This window comes from Nothobranchius furzeri, chromosome 4 (genome assembly GCF_043380555.1).
Source record: "Nothobranchius furzeri strain GRZ-AD chromosome 4, NfurGRZ-RIMD1, whole genome shotgun sequence".
NCBI classification, from domain to species: domain Eukaryota; kingdom Metazoa; phylum Chordata; class Actinopteri; order Cyprinodontiformes; family Nothobranchiidae; genus Nothobranchius; species Nothobranchius furzeri.
Window position 1 is genome coordinate 8,658,417 of NC_091744.1, and position 22,733 is coordinate 8,681,149.

A 22,733-nucleotide genomic window follows, 5' to 3' on the forward strand; every position below is an offset into this window, starting at 1 on the left:
GTTTAATTCTGCACAGAAAACGAGTAGAATTAAACAGAGGAGTCTTGCTGGCCAGGCTAACATTTTTCTGCATAAAGACAAAATCCCTAATTTGTGTAAACTTGGAAACAAACCTAAATCTGATTTTATTTAAATTTTATTTACCACAGAAATTCCAATATATTTAAGAATACTATTGACCTGCACATTTGTGTATGCTTTTGAAACCTAAAATCAGGGCTTACAAGATCCGGGAACTATCTTATTTTGAAAGGACTGTTCTGGCCACTGTCTGCTAGGATCCGGCGACTCACGCAACAAACTGGAAGCCCTCAACACACACCCAGGGGGAGCCCGAAACGATCCTGGTTCTACTTACAGTGGGGCAAAAAAGTATGTAGTCAGCCACCGATTGTGCAAGTTCTCCCACTAAAATGATGGCAGAGGTCAGTAATTTACATCATAGGTACACTTCAACAGTGAGAGACACTGATTTACAAATAAATTCTTTAAAAATCCTGCCATGTGAATTCATGGATTTTTTTTCACATTCTGTCTCTCACAGTTGAAGTGCACCTATGATGTAAACTACTGACCTCTGTCATCATTTTAAGTGGGAGAACTTATCGGTGGCTGACTAAATACTTTTTTGCCCCACTGTATATTACATTGTCTATGTGGATTCTCCAGGGATATTTAATTTAAGTAAGAGCTGAGAGGCGCAAAGCTCTGATCATTGGTGCGCTCCAGACAGACGTGTCCTGAGCACGGCCACAGTAACATTCTCAAAGTGTCGCCACCTCAAAAACAAATTTAACACGCAATTGTTTATGCCTGCTCATATCCTTTCATGCTTTCTGTCTTTTATTTGTGCCTGATGCGTTTTATTGCTGCGGTGCAGAGCGCATCACCTGTTTAGTCCTCCAGTGAATTCACCTCACAGGTGCGGTCAGCGCTCACTCCGCTATTTTCGCGGTCGGTAGATCGTTTTGAACTGTAGTTCAAAGGTAACTCATGAAGTGAAAAATATGAAAACAGGTAACAGTTTTTCTTTAGGATTGAGGGGGGATGCAGGAAGATAATAAACAGACAGGACAGAAAATAGTCACATAAAAAACAAGTTTGTTTTCGTATCGGGTGGTTGCTACAAACAGACACCAATGAAGGTAATCAGAAGTGAGGAACAGAAAATGAAATAATTATTTCAATGTTTAGATCAGCAGGAACTCTGAGAGGCTGCAGGTGCATCAGTGAGTTTGCGGCCGCTGCACAAAATCTAAAAAAGAACTGAAAACCTACAGGACACATAATGTAATAATAAAATACATAATGGGTTCATATATGAGTGTTTAATGTCGCTGAGCAGCTTTAGAGTCAAATATTTATGCCACAGTTCAAGAATGTCAGAAATGACACCAAATGAAATGTTTGACTTAGATATTTTATTTGAACCCAGTGGTCTCATTTCTGAAATGTTGGAGAATGAATCAAGTTCTGTTTGATGCAGAAAATAATAAAACATAAAACAAATTCTACACTTCCAATAATATTTAAGATGTGTGTTTTATTCTTCCTGATAATAACACCAGCAGAAGGCTGTGGGCTGGATTAGGATTAAATTACCCAGCTGATGGATCTCTTTCACTAACCAGCTAACTACAAACCTTTCCACTAACCTGTCCTGTGTGACCCTCACCATGTAACCCTCATGTCCATGCTGTCTCTGGAGGAGCAGAAGACAGACCTCCTGTAACCTAAAATGAACCAAAGCTTCCTCCCAGTTTTTTTAATTGAATCTAACATCAGTTTATCATCATGAAACAAAAGAATAAAGTGGAACAAGAACTTCTATCTTCTATTTCTCTCTCCTTTTAACTTCTCAGTGTCCCGAAATAAAAAAGAGACAGATGATCACGCTGCAGCCGCCATCATTGACCCGGTGTTGTGCCATAAATCGACAGGCTGCCAAAAAATGATTAGCCACCGTGGCATGGACGTAATTTTTGGGGGGAGACAGGGGGACATGTGCCCCCCCCCCCCCCACCACCACCACCACCACCACCACCGCCACCACTTTTTCCAAAGTCAAGTTTTGACCCCTGCACTTTTTACCATCCAAAAACAATATTAGACCATATTAAATTGACACTGGTTGAGCTCTAGGACCAAGCGGAAAACAACCATTTGTGTTGAAGCCTGTTTCCCATTAGAACACACTGTAAATATAACCCCCTCCTCGTGTCCCCTCCACCGCGGGATCGCGCACGGTTAGGGTAATTGCATTTCTAGACGAAATTCCCCAGGATTTTGCCTGAAAACTCAGCATATGTAGCAATATGGACATTCAGAAAGCAGAGATAACCTCGTCCGGTACTTAAACAGATGTTTATCGCGGATATTAGTTTTTCCAATTCGGAAGTTGTTATAAGTGTTGCTATTTGTCTTAAACGTTCACAATGAGGATATATTAATCCTTTTTGCAATATTTGCCATTGAAAGATGGTTTGTGGTAAGAACTGGCTATCTTTATGTTACAACCGTGATACTAAAAAATAAATAAAATATGTAAAATGGCACCCTGTATTGAATGTAAAGTCAAACGTTGTATAAATGCACATAAACAATTTTCCAGCGATTTGATTTTTTTCCCCCTTCCTTTCTTTAGTCCACTTGACATGGAGCCACAGTTGTAACTAGTTTGGGGCACATTTTTACTTGAAAAATAGTATTTAAACTGATCAAGCGTTGACTTTACAATGACACTGTGTAAGTTGCTATCTATAAATTACTTTACTCTATTTAAAAGTAACAAGATAAAAGCACTTCAGCACATAAAATTAAGATTGTCACTTGCCAAATAGTGACTATACCCTCCTGTTTACCTATAAGAAATGCCTAAAAATATCTTAAAATTTTTTATTGATGATTTAATTGTAGACAACAAAAATGGCATTTTACTTGCCAAAAAGTGATTGAATCGCTCAGTTTTTCACTGAGGCTAAAATTGACCAAGTAAGGGTTTTATGAATTATCTGCTGATGTTACTGTACTCATACTGTCTACTGTATCATCATAAACACCCCAAAAATGGCAAAAAAAAAAAAAAAAAAAAAGATAATTTCCCTTGCCAAAAATTGATTACAGGGTCCTGGTCACATGTAAAGGGTTAAATTTACCTAAACATTACCTTATTTATTATCTCTTGATGTTCTTAGTCGCATCACAGGATGCTGGGTCTCTGCCACATTCATAAACACCCCAAAAATGGCAACAAATGATCATTTCCCTTGCCAAAAATTGATTACAGGGTCCTGGTCACCTGTAAAGGGTTAAATTTACCTAAATATTACTTTATTTATTATCTCTTGATGTTATTAGTCGCATCACAGGATGCTGGGTCTCTTCCACATTCATAAACACCCCAAAAATGGCAAAAAATGATCATTCCCCTTGCCAAAAATTGATTACAGTGCCCTGGTCACCTGTAAAGGGTTAAATTTACCTAAATATTACTTTATTTATTATCTCTTGATGTTATTAGTCACATCACAGGATGCTGGGTCTCTTCCACATTCATAAACACCCCAAAAATGGCAAAAAATGATCATTCCCCTTGCCAAAAATTGATTACAGTGCCCTGGTCACCTGTAAAGGGTTAAATTTACCTAAATATTACTTTATTTATTATCTCTTGATGTTCTTAGTCGCATCACAGGATGCTGGGTCTCTTCCACATTCATAAACAATTTTTGGCAAGGGAAATGATCATTTAAAAAAACAAAACTATTCCACTATAATCGATTATGGCGTACTCTTCTACGATGCAGAATCGTTTATGTCCGCATCCCGATGCATCAACTATTTGATTATTTTCCGCAGCTCTACCTAAAATGTATTTAACAGATCAAAATGTAATTTCACCATTCGTCCCACAGAGAGCAGCAAAGCTGCATCAACAAGTTTGGAGATTTTCCATCTTGAATGGGAAAAAGTGATCAGGTTAAAGACATGTCAGGAAATTGGACCCAATTTTAAAAAAAAGGACAACACCTTTTGGAGGAAAATGTGTCAGCTGTTTTGGATCACAGACACCTCAACCCAGAGTACAGGAACTATCCGTTTCAAACTTAGTTTGAGGTGTGGGTGTTAAAACATTAGCAACAGCTTGAGTTTTCATCTCAGGTGGTAGGTGATAAAAACATCCAATACCCTTCACACTCATGTAAGCCAAGTCATCCACTAGGCTTTGTGACGTTGAGTGGTGTTTTGAAGCAAACAAAATACACACTCTGTGCCAGAAAATACAAAAACACCATTTAGTCAAGTTTGGACTGACAATCATTTAACTTCAAGTAGTTGGTTCCAGAGTTTAGGGACAAAACCAAAAATGCACGGTCACTAGATTACCATTTTGTCCAAAACCACCAAGAGACCATAACTGGCTGAGCAATAAGATCTCCATGGGACATGTAGGCTGGAGCCATCCTGGCAAGAGCCTCATACACCTGAACTAAAATTTTACTATGGATCCAAAGCTTTGTGGGAAAGCCAGCACAGAGAGACCAAGATAAGGGAGATGTGTTCCCATCTCTTCACTCCAGATTTAAATCTCTTAAATATACTCAGTAGTTAGATAGCTAGATAACACTAACTCTACATGGATCACACACGAACCATGGATTGACACACATATTGTTTTGTGAAATGACAATATTATGGAAGAAATACAGTCTCAGGTTATGACTTTAATTTATACATTGAATTTTCATTCTGTGAAATTATCTATTTCAATGATTTTACTAAAAGTACGCAAAAAAATTTATTCTGTTAAAATTCAGCTGAAAAATTCTATCTTGAAAATTTCTGTAGAATTCTAAAATAAAATTTCATCAGCAAAAAAAGATTTTCAATGACCCCCTGGTGACCCAAGCCAAAGCAATCGTCACTCAATCAAATTACGGGTCCGATCATGTGACACTAGTGAGTGTCACATGATCAGACCCGCAATTTGATCAGTTAAAAACCACTCAACTCAGTTGAGTGGCGATTTCTTTGGCTTAGGTCACAAGGAGGTCACCTCATTTATAACTGAATTTCTGCTGTTGAATTTTTACGTTAAAACTATGTTGAATTTTTGAAGAAGAAATTCTGCTTTTGATTTTTTTGGTGTATTTTAAGTAAAACAGAAAATCAAATATACAATTTCACTGAATAAAAATGTAATAATTCCATGTCTAAAAAAATCATATTCAGGGGAAACTATAATTTGACCAAACTGTACTGTCTGTCTTTCAACGGATGAATCCATTGACGTCGGTTTCAATTCTCACAATCATGTTCTTGTATTGTGATGGGCTGGTTTCAAGAAAAACAAAAAAAGATTAAAAATACTAAACAATTAAGCACACAGTCCTAAAAAGTAGAGTGAGTCTGAGCACTTCAGTTTATGAATGGAACAAGTCAGAAAATCAAATTTGTATTATCTTCAGACACAGACAGCCCCGCATTCAAAGCAGGCAATTATTGTGTGGAAATCCCTGTAAGGTCTCTGAGCAAAAACAGTTTACTGCATCCATTAATTTAAGGTAAAATCTAATAATGAGCAAGAGAAAAAAAGAATCAATAAATTGAGTCGATAAATCCCAGTATTTTTACTGTTACAGTAATAACACGGTTCTGTTGGAAATTGTTTGCTTTAGATTGTGTGGTGTTCCAGCCAGGCTCATTTGGCTGATTTGCGTCATTTCAGTTGTTCATTTTCAAAGACTCAGTGACAGCTGGTCCAGAACCAAAGATACAATAGGCATAAAATCTACAAAGCCACAAGGCCATGTGTTCAAACAATACATTTCATCTTTTCATTGATTCAAATCCTTCAGAAGGTATGCTTACATAAACACTGATATCTCATTTATTAGAATTTGTTACGTTCATGAGAGATACTGTTAAACGTCTGTTGTTTCATTCATTGTGTCTCATGGTTTTCTAATGCAAATTCCAGTGCTTCATGGAGACAAGCTAATAAAGATATTTGTTTTTGATTAGTTCTTGAATTTTACTCAGATTATCTGAAAAAGTAAGTAATGAGCAGGAAAATCAATTAGATGTTCTGCTTTCATTAAGAGAAGTCAAAACAGCTCTAAAAAATATTAAAGCGTAAATCTCCAGATGTAGATGGTTCAAGTGCTGACCTTTATAAATCACTGACCTTTTGCCATCAGACACTTTTCATACAACATAGTGAACGAGAACATCTGCCATCTGCTCTCATTCAGGGCCTCACTATATCAATCCCAAAGCCAAAAACAGATGAATTTATAACATCCATCTGCCTTCCGTACAACTTTAGCCAAATTCTTTCATCACAGATGAAACAAAAAGGTTTCATGATGAGATTTCTGATAATATACAGTTAAAATCTGATCTCACTGATAGCTCTCCGCTCGTCCATGAAAGAAGAAACTTTAATAGCCACAATTTTGTGGTAGAACTTCTGCCAAAATTCTACCATGAAACCATTTTTTTTTACATTGCAGGATGACAGTAATGCTCTGGTTTTAGATTTCTGCTGTTGATCATACCCAGCCAGCATGCATAGGTGGGCCATATATGGACATTTATGGGCAAACCATATGGGTGCTAACAGGGTTTGTGCAGTTTCCATGATGGCCCATAGGGGTTTTCCCAGATAGATTTTTTCCACATAAAATTTAACAGGGCCTGCATATGTTTCCAGGGGGACAAAGATGGTATGACTCATATAAAATCTATGTGCGAAAATCCCAGTGGGGTCACCATGGAAACCGCGGACAAACACTGTCGGCACCCTTATGGTTTGCCTATATATATATATATATATATATATATATATATATATATATATATATATATATATATATATACATATATATATATATATATATATATATATATATATATATATATATCCATATGGGGCCCACCTATGCGTGCTAGCTGTCGTCTCTGCACTTAAAGTCCCTTGGCTTTGGACATATTCTCTGTGATGCAGCACACATAACATTAAAATTTGGGATTTCACCCTACTTGTTCTTCATCTGTGGACAGTTGCTTGCTGACCTCATTCAATCTAGCCCTTTGAGGGACATCTCTTGTGCAGATTTTTTGATAAGTCATGTGACATCCTCTGCTAATAAATGCAATATAAGCGTTTGAAAGATTTAAATACTTGCACTGAAAGATTTAAGGGTGATGGCTCAACAAAATTTTGATTTTAAAGTATCAAATTGTCGCTGTAATAGCTGTTTTGTAACATTTACACTAACCTTTTGACATACTGATAAAATGATGAATGCTGTGAGACAACAAATCCTTTAACGCAGTACTAGGCTTCAATCATAAGATAAACAATCACCCAATAGAATATAAAGAAACATGGTTTATTTGCATACTAATATTAGTTACAGACAAGATGACTAACTTTAAATGAACACTAGGAGGAGCTATAGATGGGTGTTAAAGACAAGCTTGTGAAAAGTGAAATGCTGTGAATCAGTCTGAAAAAGGTCAAACCGAAGACATTTCATCCTCAGACTAGAAAAAAGTGGCTTTGTTTCTATCAGCCACCATCTTTTCTTTATCTTTGTCCTCCTCCCTGCCCCTAGTGGACTCAGCCTATTTGTGTCCTCCTCTCCCACATCACGTCTGTTTCCCTTGGGCCCACAATCTCCCACACTCTCTGACTACCAACACAATTTTCCCCCTCACTGTCCTTCCTTATTGGTCACTAAAGTCTGACTCAGTGCCCCCCCCCCCCCCACCCCCCCACCCCACCCCGCCACACACACAATCTCTGTTCTGTTGCTCTTATCGCTGTCTCCACTGCATCAGGCCAGCATGGATGTTTCAGTGTCGACCAGTCGGGATAAATTCACAAAAAACTCATGTTTGGATCAGAATATGAACACATGTCCAATCTGAGTGTCAGCACCCCTCAGCATCTGAACATGAACACAATAATGTAATAAAAAGAATGTGATGGTGAGAAAAAACCTGAAACAGATGGAAATGCTGGACAGATCCCAGCTTGGGCTGTGTTTTAAAAGAGATCTAACTGAAAATGCACCTTTAAAGCCGGGCGTACACTGTGCGAATTTTTTGCTTTTTTGAGCCGATTTTCCACTCGTGCGAGAATCCACGAGATCGGGGCGAGTTTTGCGCCGAGCGTCGTGTAGTGTACAGGGGGTTACGAGAGGCGATTAACACCACGTGACCAGCTACCGATCAGCAGTCGTGAGCTCGCACGGACTTCTGGCGTGTTTAATATTTTGCTCGTCCCTCGTGAGGGTATCGCACTGTTGAAGCGGCGCTGCGAGCAGCTGCGACCCAAAATGTATCAGAACCGCTCATGGCGCATGCGCAATCCTTTATCAACGCCGCTCGCTCGCTCTTTCCCTAATAACACACACTGTTCGTTTTTATTTCTACACGTTTTTTTACTCACAAAGATTGTCAAGAAAGCGTGTTTGTCGTGTTCATGTCAAATTAAACTGATCACAAAACACAGATTTACTTTCTTTGGCTGTGTCTCAATTCAGGGTCTGCATCCTTCGAAGGACCCAGCCCACCCGGCCGACGTGGGCTGCGTCCTCCGTCGGCCGGGTAGACCGGATGTTAACGGCTGTGAATTTGGACAGGCCTAGCCTTCATGAACTCCCTCGGCGAACGTTCCGTCGCCTAGCAACCGTGGAACCGCTGGGCAGAAGGAACCTTAAACGATGGAGCTCGACGTTTTATTTAGCTTTTTAACCCCCAGAAACCCAAATTTAGAAAACAACTGCAAAATATTTTTAACCTTTCACATGTTGTTCTAGGAGGCCAGATAAACGGGCCTATTTACACATTTTAACAGCCAATAGTGTTGCAGAACTGAATAGGACCTATTAGCAATGTAAATGTGGTTTTAAAAAGAAAAAAATGGGGAAGGTTTATTTTTGTAGACTTAAATCTGATGTTGTAATATTACAACCGTGGGTCTCTGGGGGTTAATCATTTCCTTGACTGTTGGAGAGCTAATTCAGAGAAAATACTTTAGACTAGCTGAGCCTGAGCAAAGATGTGATAATAGTTTTTAATACTTTCTAAGGGTCTTAATTTCACCAAAACCGATTTATCACCTTTTAAAACTTTTCAAGACCCAGCGGATACCCTCTAGTAAACAATTCTCATTTGTAAACAAAAATAAAATTCAAGAGTTTAATGCAGAACTGATTTTATTTAGATATTTCTTTTACATGTACATGTTTAATCTTCATTAACCATTTTTTTCTAGCAAAGTAAAAAGCTGTCAAAGTTCTTCCTTCTCTCCTGTGCTCTCTGCTGCTCTGCAGCCTCATGTCCTCCCAGATCAGCTCCAGAAGCTCATCGCTGGCACCTTCCCCTGGATGCCCATTTTCTCCAGAATAGTCTTAACAAACATGTAAGAAAAGAAACAGGAAGAGAAAAGAGGACAACGGGTTATTCCTTTCATGTTTTCGCAGAAAAAAATATACTCAAACGAGTTTTTAAAATATGAGATGTTATTGTACCTCCATGCCACAGCCGCCGAATACTTTGCTCCGGTGATCATGTGGTCCATCTCCGCCCTAAGCTTAATAAATTCCCTGGTATTCTCTTTTGGTCCTAAAATACAAACTTCTATTAAAATCAGGGGGAAACGTAGTGGGAGAAGTACGACACCGAGCGCGGCCGAACATACGAGCCGAGACCGCAATACAAGCACTTTTACTGTAACATTTCTAACTAAAATAACGTTCATGTATCACAAAAAGTCCTTAAACTGACAGTTTTCAAGTTTATACTTACATTTATATGCGCAATCCTCTCCGACAGCTCCCGCTTCACCTTCCGCCATTGTTTTTAAGTTTTTCTGCCGGCCGGCCCGCAAGGCATCTTGGGAAATGCTACCTATTGAAGGATACACCTGACCCATCCTTCATTCAGGCGAAAAGAAGGCCGCATTCGTCGACCGCATTTGAAGGAGTCTTCGAATTGGGACAGGCCGAGTCGCGGCGCTGTGACGTAACCGGCCGACGAATCCGGCCGAGGTAGGATGCAGACCCTGAATTGAGACACAGCCTTTATTTCGTTTTCCTCATCCAACCCCCATAAATCCCTGTGTGTCCTCCTGCAGCTCTCCCGAAGGACAACAGGCAAAACAAGACAAAAAAGTCTGACGTGTTGAGTAAAAACTGCTATTTTTAGCATATTTTTAGGGCCGACGTGTTGCTACCAGACGTACAGTGTGAGCAGTCAGGTCGCATCCGAGAACTGGGTCGTGCAGTGTGAGCGCATGACTCGTGATCTGCCCTGCGAGGGACAGTGTACGCACAGTGTACGCCCAGCTTAACATTATAGCAGGTAAATGGCTTGTCTAAAAGGCCACTGGGGAATGCTCATGCTGCCTGAAAACCATCTTATATGTAGAGCAAAATCGATTTGCTTCGTCCACTGTCTGTCTAGATTTCTAGGCTAAATTTTTAACTAAACCAGTACATATTTTTATCCACCAGCTTGAATAAATACAAGTTTAAACCAACTGTCAGACTGGGATATCTCTGTGGCAGAAAATACGTCTCAAGAGTAGGGAAAAAATGATTTGACTTAAAAGATAATGTAGATGTAATCAGGGCCGTCTTAACCAGCTGATCAGTAGGCCCCCACAACCCTTAAAATTTCCTACACACACTCATATATATATATATACATATATATATATATATATATATATATATATATATATATATATATATATATATATATATATTAGGGTTAATGAACTACATATCCAGGAATTAAAGGCTGTTGCTATCAGCTTATGTTTTAATTCCTAAGAAGATCAAACATATTGACGAATGAAATTCACACACACACACACACACACACACACACACACACACACACATATGTATATATATACTTGTGGTCTTTGGGGCAGTAATCCCCAAACTGGAGGAGTGGCTAAAGCAAATCCCAGGAAAAACATCAGACATCTAGGTCTAGAAAAGTGCAGTTCTAGGATCAGCTAAGATGCTGCACAGATCTCTCAGGCACCCAGGCCTCTAGTAGAGGACCCAAACTTGATAGATAAGTAATATGCTGACAATTGAAAATACATTATTAAAGCCAACATATCTATTTGAAAGTTTTATTAAACACCATAAAGCATTTAACAAAATAGTGGGAAATTAACACCATCACCTCTGCACAAAAATCAAACAGTGATAACAGCAGAAACAAAGAACAGCAGTAAACAGGTCAGCGCAAGGACCTTCTCTTTAAATAACAAAGCTTAGGGCATGCACATGGGCATACACACGTGCACACATGCACACGTGCGCGCGCGCACACACACACACACACACACACACACACGCAAACTCCTTTCAGCACCATGGCCAATGTGTCAGCAAGTGCTTATTGCTTTACATTTAAAGAAGATTTTCAGTCGTATTTTGTTTTAAAAATCTCACATTTCTCTTAAATCAATGAAAAGTTACAGCAATTTCAAACCTGTGCATGTTACTGGAAAGCAGTAAACAAAGACCTGAACACTTAAAAGTGCTTTGTCTGGTCTTTTTTGCAGCAAAAGCTGTGATAATGTCCTTAAAATCCAAACTTGGAAGGATGTCATGCTCAGTGGACATCAGAGTGAGGTTACTGACTATCTTGCTGCATGTTTGAGTGAAGTTTATTTTTCACCAAGCCCAGCTTGGAGAAGGATCGCTCTCCACTTGCATTGGACACCGGCAAAGTCAGGAATAGCCTTAGAGCAATGTCTGTGTTTGGAAACACCGTGTGGAGATTCCGCTGTCTTAAAACTTTCAGTAACTCCACTGCCGACATATTGCCAACATGAACGTACTTGTTCAGAGACGGTATTTCTCCAGCGACCTGGATCGTTACTGTAAGGATCTTCTACCTCCTCTATCTGCTGGCCGGCTCCAAGCTCCTCCTGTCTGCTGCTCCTCCTCCCCCGCTGTGGTTCCATGCTGCGTGGTCTGCTCCGTGCCTGCAGGCGCAGCATCCTCCTCTCTGACCGGTGAGTCAGTGAGCGAGCTATGTGCAACTTATTTAGCTTTAGATTAAAACATTTCTGTCAGCTTAGGTATTTTCTTTCTAACTTCTTCGTCACGAAGCGCCTTCCGTTTCTGAGCACCGCTCTTAAATTTCTTCCCCGACATTTTCCCAAATTTCTGTACCTAGAAGACCACGTACCGACATTTGGATCAATCAGCAGCCTTAAATTAGCATCTAAGGTGATTGACAGAAAACCTGACAAGTAATAAAACTGTCTGTGTGTTTATTTTTTTTCTTGCAACAATAGGCCTCTAGAGTTCAAAGGCCCCTGGTCACCGCCCCGGTTTGCCCGTGCATTAAGGCGGCCTTGAATGTAATCTCCCAGGGGAGATCAGAGGTAAAGCCTTTATAGCTGTGCGGGTGAAGACAGCACAATAGGGCTTTGTAGTCATGATGGGTCCATAAAATGCAAATATGGGAATGTTGGTGGATGAAAAGATGAAAGGCATGTCACGGTTTGCCTCTGCAGTAACCCATTTGCAGGAATAAAGATCCTTTATCCAGAGTTCAAAAAGATTTAATAAACAAAACTTCCTCCGCTGACTGTGGGAACCAAAAACCAAAACCAAACTCAATCCATACATGTACAACTCAGCAAAGACAACTCCACACTGATGACTGGCAGCAGTGGCCTGAAATAGGGTGAGGGGCAATCAAGATGATGTGGTTCAGCTGCAGCACTCCAGGAGGCTCACAGGGAAGGGGAGGATTCCTGAGAGGAGCTGCAGCTGACCTGAACAAAAACAACAGAGAAAAAGTTAAACACAAGCACAAAAAGGGCGAATCATAACATAACCCCCCTCACAAAGTCCGGCTCCCAGACGGACGTCTCGGCTGGGTGGGGTGTTCCCGGTGAAACTGATCGATCAGATCACGGCTGAGGATGTGGCGTTCTGGGACCCATTGCCTGTCCGCCGGGCCATAACCCACCCAGTCCACGAGGTATTGGACGCCCCTGCCCACTCTCCTCGAGGCCAAGAGCTTATTCACGCTGTAGACAGGTCCGCCATCCACAATGCGGGGAGCTGGAGGGACCGCAGGTGGCGTCTGCAGGGGACAGAGTCTCTCAGGCTTCAGCTTGCTCACATGGAACACAGGGTGGACTCTCAGTGCCCGAGGGAGCTCCAACCTGACGGCTACTGGGTTGATGACCTTGGTGATGGGGAAGGGTCCGATGAATCGGGGCTGCATCTTCCTGGCACCCCCCTTCAGTGGCAGATCAGCCGAAGAGAGCCAAACCCTGTCACCCACCTTGTACTCCGGAGCAGCAGACCTCCGGCGGTTAGCCACGGAGGTGAACCGTTCCTGGTTCCGAACCAGTCGGGAACGGTACTCAGTCCATGTACGACGGCAGCGCCTCACGAATGCTGCAGGACCGGAGGTGGAAGCCAACCTCTCCTGATGGGGGAAGAGAGGTGGTTGGTACCCGTAGGCAGCCTGGAAGGGGGAGAAGCCAGTAGAATTAACCAGGGTGTTGTGCGAATACTCAGCCCAGGGGAGTTGAGAGGACCAAGTCTGGGGGTTCTTCAGGCACATAGCACGCAGGGTGGTCTCCAGATCCTGGTTAAAGCGCTCTACTTGACCATTTGTCTGAGGGTGGAAACCAGAGCTCAGACTGACCGTTATTCCAAGGAGTCTGCAGAACTCCTTCCAAAAAGCTGCAACAAACTGGGGTCCTCGATCCGAGGTGATGTTCTCCGGAAGTCCGTGCAGCCGAAAAACATGCCGCACCACCACCTCCGCCAGTTGCTGAGCCGATGGCAATCTCTGCAGGGGTATAGCATGCACCATCTTTGAAAACCTGTCCACTACAGTCAGGATCACAGTCTTACCCTTAGAGTTGGGTAGTCCAGTGATGAAGTCCATTGCAATGTGGGACCAAGGTCTGGAGGGAACAGGTAGAGGTTGCAGGAGTCCAGCCGGAGGAGTTCTGGGTGACTTGACGCTGGCACACACTGGGCAAGAGGAGACAAAAGCTCGAACGTCAGACGACACCGTAGGCCACCAGAACCGCTGCGCTACCAGGAAGGCAGTCCTGGTTACCCCAGGATGGCAGGCCAGGCGTGATGAATGCCCCCATTTCAACACCGCCGGGCGAAAACCTGGGGGAACAAACAAACAGTGCGGGGGGCATCCAGACGGAATGGTAGTGGGGTCTCGGACTGCAGCATTGATTCTGCGCTCCAAGGACCAACGAGAGACCCCAAGGACCAAGTTGGGCGGCACGATGAACGTGGACTCTGACTCCAAAGCCTCACCCTCCTGCTGGTACTGGCGGGACAGGGCATCAGGTTTAATGTTCTTACTGCCCGGACGGAAGGAGAGGTTGAAGTTAAACCTGTCAAAAAACAGAGCCCACCGTGCTTGGCGGGGGTTAAGGCGCTTGGCAGTCCGTACATACTCCAAGTTCTTATGGTCGGTCCACACCAAAAACGGCTGCTCAGCACCCTCCAACCAGTGGCGCCATTCTTCGAGTGCTAGCTTAACAGCTAGCAACTCTCTGTTCCCTATGTCGTAATTTCTCTCTGCAGGAGTGAGCTTGCAGGAGAAATACGCGCAGGGATGTACTTTATTATCAGACGCTCTCTGTGACAGCACAGCACCCACCCCTGACTCAGACGCATCAACCTCCACAATGAATTGCTTGGAGGTGTCAGGCTGGGTCAGGATAGGGGCCGCAGAGAACCGTCTTTTGAGCTCGGCAAAGGCCATGTCGGCAGCAGTGTCCCAGACAAAACGTACCTTAGCCGAGGTGAGTCTGTGGAGGGGTGCAGCCACGCCACTGAAACCTCTGATGAAGCGCCTGTAGAAGTTGGCGAACCCCAGGAAGCGTTGAAGCTGCTTCCGACCAGTAGGTGTAGGCCACTCGAGAACCGCTTTGACCTTGTCACTGTCCATCTGTACCTCTCCAGGCGTGATCACATGCCCCAAGAACTTAGTCTTGGTGGTGTGAAACTCACACTTTTCAGCCTTACAGAAAAGCTGGTTCTCAAGTAGGCGCTGCAGAACGGCCCTGACGTGCTGCACATGTGTTTTACGGTCTGGGGAGAAAATTAAAATGTCATCCAGATAGACGTACACAAATCTGTTAATCATGTCCTTCAACACATCATTAATAAAACACTGAAACACAGCTGGTGCGTTTGTCAGTCCAAAAGGCATCACCAGGTATTCAAAATGGCCGCACGGGGTGTTGAAGGCAGTTTTCCACTCATCCCCCTCCCGTATGCGCACCAGATGATAAGCGTTCCGTAGATCCAGCTTAGTGAACACCCGAGCCCCTCTAATCTGGTCAAAGGCAGACTGCAAGAGAGGCAGGGGGTAAGTGTTACGAACCGTGACGCTATTCAGACCCCTGTAGTCAATACACGGCCGTAAACCCCCATCCTTCTTGCCCACAAAGAAAAACCCTGCCCCCGCAGGTGATGAGGATGGCCGAATAATGCCTGCCTGTAAGCCCTCCTGAATGTATTCCTCCATGGCTGTTGTCTCAGGGATGGACAGAGGATAGAGACGGCCTTTAGGAGGTTGAGCACCAGGAAGGAGGTCCACAGCACAGTCGTAAGGACGGTGAGGGGGCAGGTTCTTAGCACGAACCTTACTGAACACCGCAGCCAAGTCTGTATATTCGGGGGGAACATTACTGATGTCAGGTGGTTCCAAGGGAGGCTGGCTAGAAACAGGGCGAACAGGAGCAGCAGACAAACAGTTCAATAAACAAAAAGGACTCCACGTCAACACGCGGCCAGAAACCCAGTCAATATGGGGACAGTGTTTGCTTAGCCAGGGGTAACCCAGGATCACAGGAGGCACTAAAGAGTCAACCACAAAAAAACACATCCGCTCTGTGTGGTTCCCAGAGACCGTCACAGTGACAGGAACAGTGTGTGCAGTCACCTTGTGGATAAGGGAACCGTTTACAGCATGGATGGACAATGCAGGAAACACCTCCTCGACTGGAATCAAAAGTTCGCTTACCACTGCCTGGGACATCAGATCCCCATCAGAGCCGGAGTCAATAAGGGTGTCATATTCACCGTGTTTCGTCCCATATGTCAACCGCACACTGGTGGGCGGTCGTGAGGGCGGAGAAAAGGATGACACCCGACCCGCTAGCTGCATGGGCTCCGAGGGCGGGGCGTCACTGCCCAGGTGAGAAACACTCACAGAAATCGGGTGAGGACGAGGTGAAGAAGTCAGTGGGCGGAGCTCATCATGAAGGCGCTCCATCCTCCGCCGATCGATGCGTACAGCCAGATCGATAAGATCCTCCAGCTCCTCAGGAACCTCCCTCGCGGCTAGCTCGTCCTTGAGCTCGCTGGAGAGCCCCTGAAGGAAGACGTCGACCAGTGCATCATCAGGCCAGCGGGAGCTTGCCGCCAGCGTCCGGAACTGTACTGCATAGGACGCCACGCTGTCGTCTCCTTGTTTGAGCCGGAGCAGCTCAGAAGCAGCCGCGCGGTGCGGTGTTGAGGGATCAAACACCACGAGGAGTTGAGTGGAAAAGGCCCGGAAGGAACGAACCACCTCAGCTCCACGATCCCACTCAGCCAGCCCCCACCTCTTGGCTCTGCCCGTCAGGAAACTCAAGGCAAAAGCCACCTTGCTCTGCTCCGAGGGGAATTCGCTTGGATTAAAGTCAAAATGGAGCCGGCAGGAGGTGAGGAATGGTCGACAATCCTCTGCGGTACCAGAAAAAGTTTCAGGACGACCCAAACGAACCTGTCGAGGGGGAGCAGGCGCTTGCTCCAGTCTGGCTACACGTCCATGCAACTGCTGCAACCCTGACATGCAGCTGCGGAGCTCCTGGGTCAGAACAGGAAGGCTGGCTTCTCCTGCAGCACCCTCACCAGAGGCAGGTAAGGAAGGGTCTTGTCTCTGGGTTCTTCCTGCTGGGTCAGACATCTTGGTGGAGTTGTAATGTCACGGTTTGCCTCTGCAGTAACCCATTTGCAGGAATAAAGATCCTTTATCCAGAGTTCAAAAAGATTTAATAAACAAAACTTCCTCCACTGACTGTGGGAACCAAAAACCAAAACCAAACTCAATCCATACATGTACAACTCAGCAAAGACAACTCCACACTGATGACTGGCAGCAGTGGCCTGAAATAGGGTGAGGGGCAATCAAGATGATGTGGTTCAGCTGCAGCACTCCAGGAGGCTCACAGGGAAGGGGAGGATTCCTGAGAGGAGCTGCAGCTGACCTGAACAAAAACAACAGAGAAAAAGTTAAACACAAGCACAAAAAGGGCGAATCATAACAAGGCAAGAAAGACAAGAGGGAAAAATTGCTGGTAAAGCAAAAAGAAGGAGGGTTTGTGATCAAATGAGGCAAAGAATCAATAGTGCAGTGATTCTATACTCTCCTAATTAAGGGCGACAGAGTCAATAGCTAATTCAGATTTTCTGTGCTCTCTTGCTCCTGGGAACACTTTAACGAGATTAGTTTATGTGCGTGTTCGCTGATACGTGCACATTCAAAAGCAGTAAGAGCAAAAAAGTTTTTTTATGTATTATGATGCATGTAAAGGCCGCAATCAAAGGTGGTCTTAAGCACAAAATGTGATGACTGTCTGCCTGGATGGAAAAACTTTGAAGAAGTAAAAGGAGAATCTTTTGTCACTTTGCTTCCTCAACTTGAATGTTTGTCTACATTTATAGTGTTTCAGGTTATACAGGACTAGTTAAAAGATAATGCATGTTTGCTATTGGAAGAGGCAGATCACATCAGCTCCTTGGGGACCTCCAGGTCAACAGGGAGCACCCAAGAGCCATTAAATAGGACGTGCCACGCTGAGGCCAAACACATGGCACCTACTAGCCACATCACAGACATCATATACATAGGTCCAATCCCAATACTCGTCCTGCAGTCTTCAAGAAAGTGCACTTGGAGAAAGTGTGCAGTAAGGCTTCGAGTGTGTGGTACACAAGTGTGCAAATAATTGCCAAATTGAGACATGGAGCATTGCGTCATCGATCGCAACGCATGCCGGGATACTGCTCGCTGTTATACTTTTTTCAACAACCTTTATTAACAACTTTCAAACTAACAACCAAGCAGTTATTTGAAATAAAGTTAAATTCATTGCTTCTTTGTGTAAAACATCAGAACATCAACTAATCATCCCAAAATTAACTAATTTCATTAGAAAATACATATTTTCAGAAAAGGAACTTGAGCCTTTTCTCCCGCAGCAATGGACTGTGGGTAATACACTCCATCCAAGTCTGCACTGATGCGGACTTGGCTGAAGTGCAGATCAAGGGTGTAAAAGGGGTGTGATCAACTTCCACACTTGAGAATCAGAACACCCTACGTACTTACACTCCTAGTGGGGATTGCACACTTGAAGAGCACAAGGGTGGAAGTGCGAGTATTGGGGTTGAGCCATAGATGCCCAGTGGACTGGTGCTGCTGCCAATTGGAGCTGCTGCAGTGGCTGGCTGCCATCTTGGATGGCACCATCTATTGAAAAGTCATTAGTAATCTGTTTTCAGTAGTGCACTGGTTTTTGCAACCGTGGGCTGCACAAAAATGAGCATAGTAGCTCACTATGTTGACTCTAGTTGGGTTTGGACAGTGAGGAATCCAAACAATATGGCGGCGAAGCTTGTGCTCCCCAGCACCCAATGGGGCAACAACGTATTTGTATCTATAGAAAGCCTAAGCCTCCTACCATAGAGAGGCTAAGTCACGCCCATCTACTTCCAGACCATGGGTCCCCGGAGGAACAAAAAATGAATGCAAGTCAATGAGGCTAAAAAACGCTATTTTCTAATTCCGCTTGTTATGTGCCATGGATTTCACATATGATGTCTGTGAATTTTAAAGATGCTATGGGGGGAAATGTTATTTGTGGTTTTGTGTGAAAATAATTCCAGGACTACAAATGCGTTTCACAAAAAAAAAAAAAAAAACCTGTGCAATAAACAGGCATAGTTGCTCAGTCTGCATTCACTCCAGTTGGTTTTGGAGAGTGAAGGACCCAACCAATATGGCGCTGCCACGCTCTCTAGTGCCCAATGGGGTGTCTGCATAATAATGTCTATGGGCCAGATGCAGTTTAAGTTTAAAGTCCCGCCCACTCTATGTAAACGAATGGGACCTTCTTCTGATTTTTAAATGTAAATATATGTCCAATAAAAGTTATGTGGATGTTTTCCTTTAATGATTCACATAGTCCTAAACTTGCTGCTCTATGTTCTCAGTATTTATTTATTATTTATTTATTTTGTTTGTTTGTTTTAAAATGCTTAATTGTCATAAGTTATTTGTCATTTGATGCTTTGTGTGCAGGTAATTAAATCCTCACATGTGTGTGTGTGTGTGTGTGTGTGTGTGTGTGTGTGTGTGTGTGTGTGTAGTACATGCAGAGATAAAATCTGATTGATTTGGCTACATCAGTGACCCCTGGGGTTGTACATTGGGCCATTTCATTCACACAATCGCTGCAAACATATCTCAACAAACAGTCGTCAATTTTCCCTAACAGCTTGGAAACGTGACTTGATTTGTTCCCTTTACTGAAGGACTGAAAATGACAGCAAAGTCTAAATAAATAGGTCAGAACAAATCCCTATCATCTCATGCAGATAGCTTTCAAAGCAAATACTGGTGAAATAAAAAAAATAGAATATGGTGCAAAGGTCCATTTATTTCATATTTGCACTTTATCCAAAAAGTTCTTTATTCAATAATGCAAAGTGACTAACTTGATTATCAGAAAAAAACTATCTTTGTTATACAGTCAATTTGCACAAATGTATCATTGACTATAAAAATAAGTTGTTTTAAATGTGGCAAGCATGGACCATAAAAGAGATGCTAGTGATGACCTTTGGTAGGCTAATAAGCAGAACTAGTTGGTGGATCATTTGTCCTCAAGCTATGGAGAAAGAAAGTAATTTTTTTAACCTTGTCAGTATGCTTTAATTTTGAAACATCCATATTTACTCATAGTACCGGGTAGAAATAACGTTCTTTAAATTCTTTTGCTTGGGAGATTATTAGATTTGAAGCTATGTGCTTAATCTCATTCCATAGTTGGTTGTTATGATCATAGTTCCCATCATGCCCCTTTTCTCTACTCCAGTGAACTTTTAACACAGAGGATTTCACGGCTCGTCCTCTGTGATGGAAGAAAGTGATTTGTGTTTGCAGATGTACGTCCCTCTATAGAGGTCGTAACCACGCTGTATGAGTCCCATCAGGAGGAATACGACCAGCGGCACTGACGCATTTTATCCAGAGTGTGGTTCGGTTGTTTCAAAGTTAAGAGGCGTCAGAGCGTTGATCAAGGCGAGCTGAAGAACAAAAAGACAGTGAAAAGTAACTTGTGGGAGGCAGCAATATGGCCGACCCATTCCACGGATGGAGGGGGAAGAAAGGAACAAAAAGAGGATGATGGAGCTGTTCAAGTAATGACAGATAACAGCAAAAGGCGGTAAAAAGAGCTGCAATCTACAGTTAAAAAGCCAGTATATGGGAATTCTTATTGTGTGTGAACACTTAGTGCTGATGCTGCGGTTTCACTTGTGTAGTTTTACTGATAACCATGCTGGAAACGGTGAAAACATAAAGGTTACTATCCTCACAGGCTTCACGGGTGACAAACTTCCTGAGGGTTGTTAGCTGCTTATGGGGTTCATAGCATTTTATTATAAGGCTTTACCGGATAGATATTAATCAGTAAGAGGGATATGTTTCTGTGGAGTGTTTGCTGAATCTAACTAGTTTGTTTTTAAACAAAAAAAAATTCTAATCTATGAAAAATGATGTCATTACAACATCTTCACTCAGACAGGCTATTTTTGAGATTGTTTCAAATGTTAACAGTCGCAATCAGAGCCTCCTGCTGTCATGTTTCATGGTCGAAAATAGATGAACCAAACACAGAACCAGTGGGCAGGAGGCAGGATGTGATTTCAACAATATTTTAAACCAAGCAAAACCACTGGAGCAGAAACAGGTTAACAAAACAAGCAGGGTGGATTTTAAAATGAGATCAGCAATAAAGTATCAAAGAAAAAAACTCTAAATCCTGATCATTAATAAAATCTAAAACTAATGAGTAGGACAGAAATAATGTTAGTTGGACATTAAACAAAATGCTTTGAAATTGAACAAAAGGAAAATTTGTCAAGGAAATACAAGACTTAAAGAAAGAGAAGAGAAGAGGCGTGCCTGGATCAGCACAGACAGGTCTGCTGCAGCAGAGAGTGGCAGCAGACGGCATCTTGCCTCTGATCAGATAACAGCAATGCAACAGTACAACATGGATGTTTTATCTTCAAAAACACAAACCTGGAGGAGCTTCTGCCGTGTGGCTACATTGCTAATGCTAACAGGTAGCTTCTGCTAGCTAAGACATTCAGTGCTATTTCCTGGATGCCAACCCAACAACGAAGTTCTGAGGGAGATGCCCACGTTGTCCATGTTCCTTGTTGCAAACCAAGATGGATGAGCCCATGAATGTTCAGTGGCTGTGCGACGTAGATCTGATTTTCTATCCAAAGCTAATGCAGGAGAAAGGTGTAGGAGACAATTTTCTAGGTCAGCCTGCATGAAAAACTCAGAGTGACAGATCGTAATCAGAATTATTTATTAAAAAGTTGTTTTTCAGTGTGTCACCCAGCTAAAATTACAAATAATTTGTATTTGCAAGTGCCTGACAAAAATGTTTTGTCTATGATTTTATGCATCATACATCATTACAATCGCAAAAATCTTAGCTGCCCAATAACTTATAAACATTATGTGTTTACATAAACGCTGTTGTAGAATTACGGGGTCAAACAGGAAGCAGGTAAAATCCTGCGGACTGGTCACGGTAAAAATATCGCCTAAAACGTGGTGGATTCTTTTAGGACAAAAGTCTTAATGAGCCAAAAAATGAAAGGAAATAAATGTGTCAATGTGATGCAGAGCTCTGCAGCTGCAAAATCCACCACCTCTCTTTACAATGTGATGGATGTGTGGCAGCTGCTAGACCATCAGAAGTGTTGGTTGTGAATGCTGCTGCACAAGAGAGCAATCAAAAACCCTAAAAAACATTAAAAACATCCAAGAACCACTGCTGAGCAGTAAAGTCACTCAGAAAAGGGCAGTATGCTGAAAGGGTTCCTCCAAACATGTCAGGCTCCCTGAGACTGATAGATGGGTGCAGTGTGGAGTGACCATTGAGGTGGGAATTGAGCTAAGAGAGTGTGATCGAGTGTTCAGGGATGCATGTCATGAAGAATGAAAGATTTTTGTTTGCCTCCATGCTGAGTGCATGAATGTGCTCTTACTCACGTGTTTTAAGGCAGTACAAATGAGTAGGTGAAGAAGGAAGTAGAAAGTTTTCTCATTATATTTTCTTTTTTTCTGGATGTGGTGCAGCTGGTGTATGATTTGTGTTTTTCCGTTTAGTGAGACCACGTTTAGGTGATGCTCTTTTGCTCCTACACTCTAATCAGTGAAGTTATACAGACTTATTGAAGGATTATGGTGCTCAAATTGATACCAAATAGATCATTTTAAAGGTGAAAATGGTGGTGGAGGTGCTTGTTTTCCGTCTACTAGACCCGGGTATCGTTCAGTCCCTGATTCCATTTTCAAGTCATCTATTACTAAAATGATACAGTAATATT

The 22,733-nt window shown here is 42.7% G+C and overlaps 1 long non-coding RNA gene across 2 annotated transcripts; it reads right to left on the reverse strand.

The window, feature by feature from the left end:
• Positions 1-9,212: 9,212 nt before the first annotated feature.
• On the reverse strand, positions 9,213-10,119 carry LOC129164234 (uncharacterized). Of its 2 annotated transcripts, XR_008563833.2 has the most exons (3): positions 9,823-9,904; positions 9,546-9,639; positions 9,213-9,424 (listed from the first exon to the last, which is right to left on the reverse strand). It is a non-coding gene; the product is annotated as an uncharacterized lncRNA (long non-coding RNA). The 2 variants fall into 2 exon arrangements; XR_008563832.2 differs by having other exon boundaries at positions 9,546-10,119.
• Between the last annotated feature and the right edge of the window lie 12,614 nt (positions 10,120-22,733).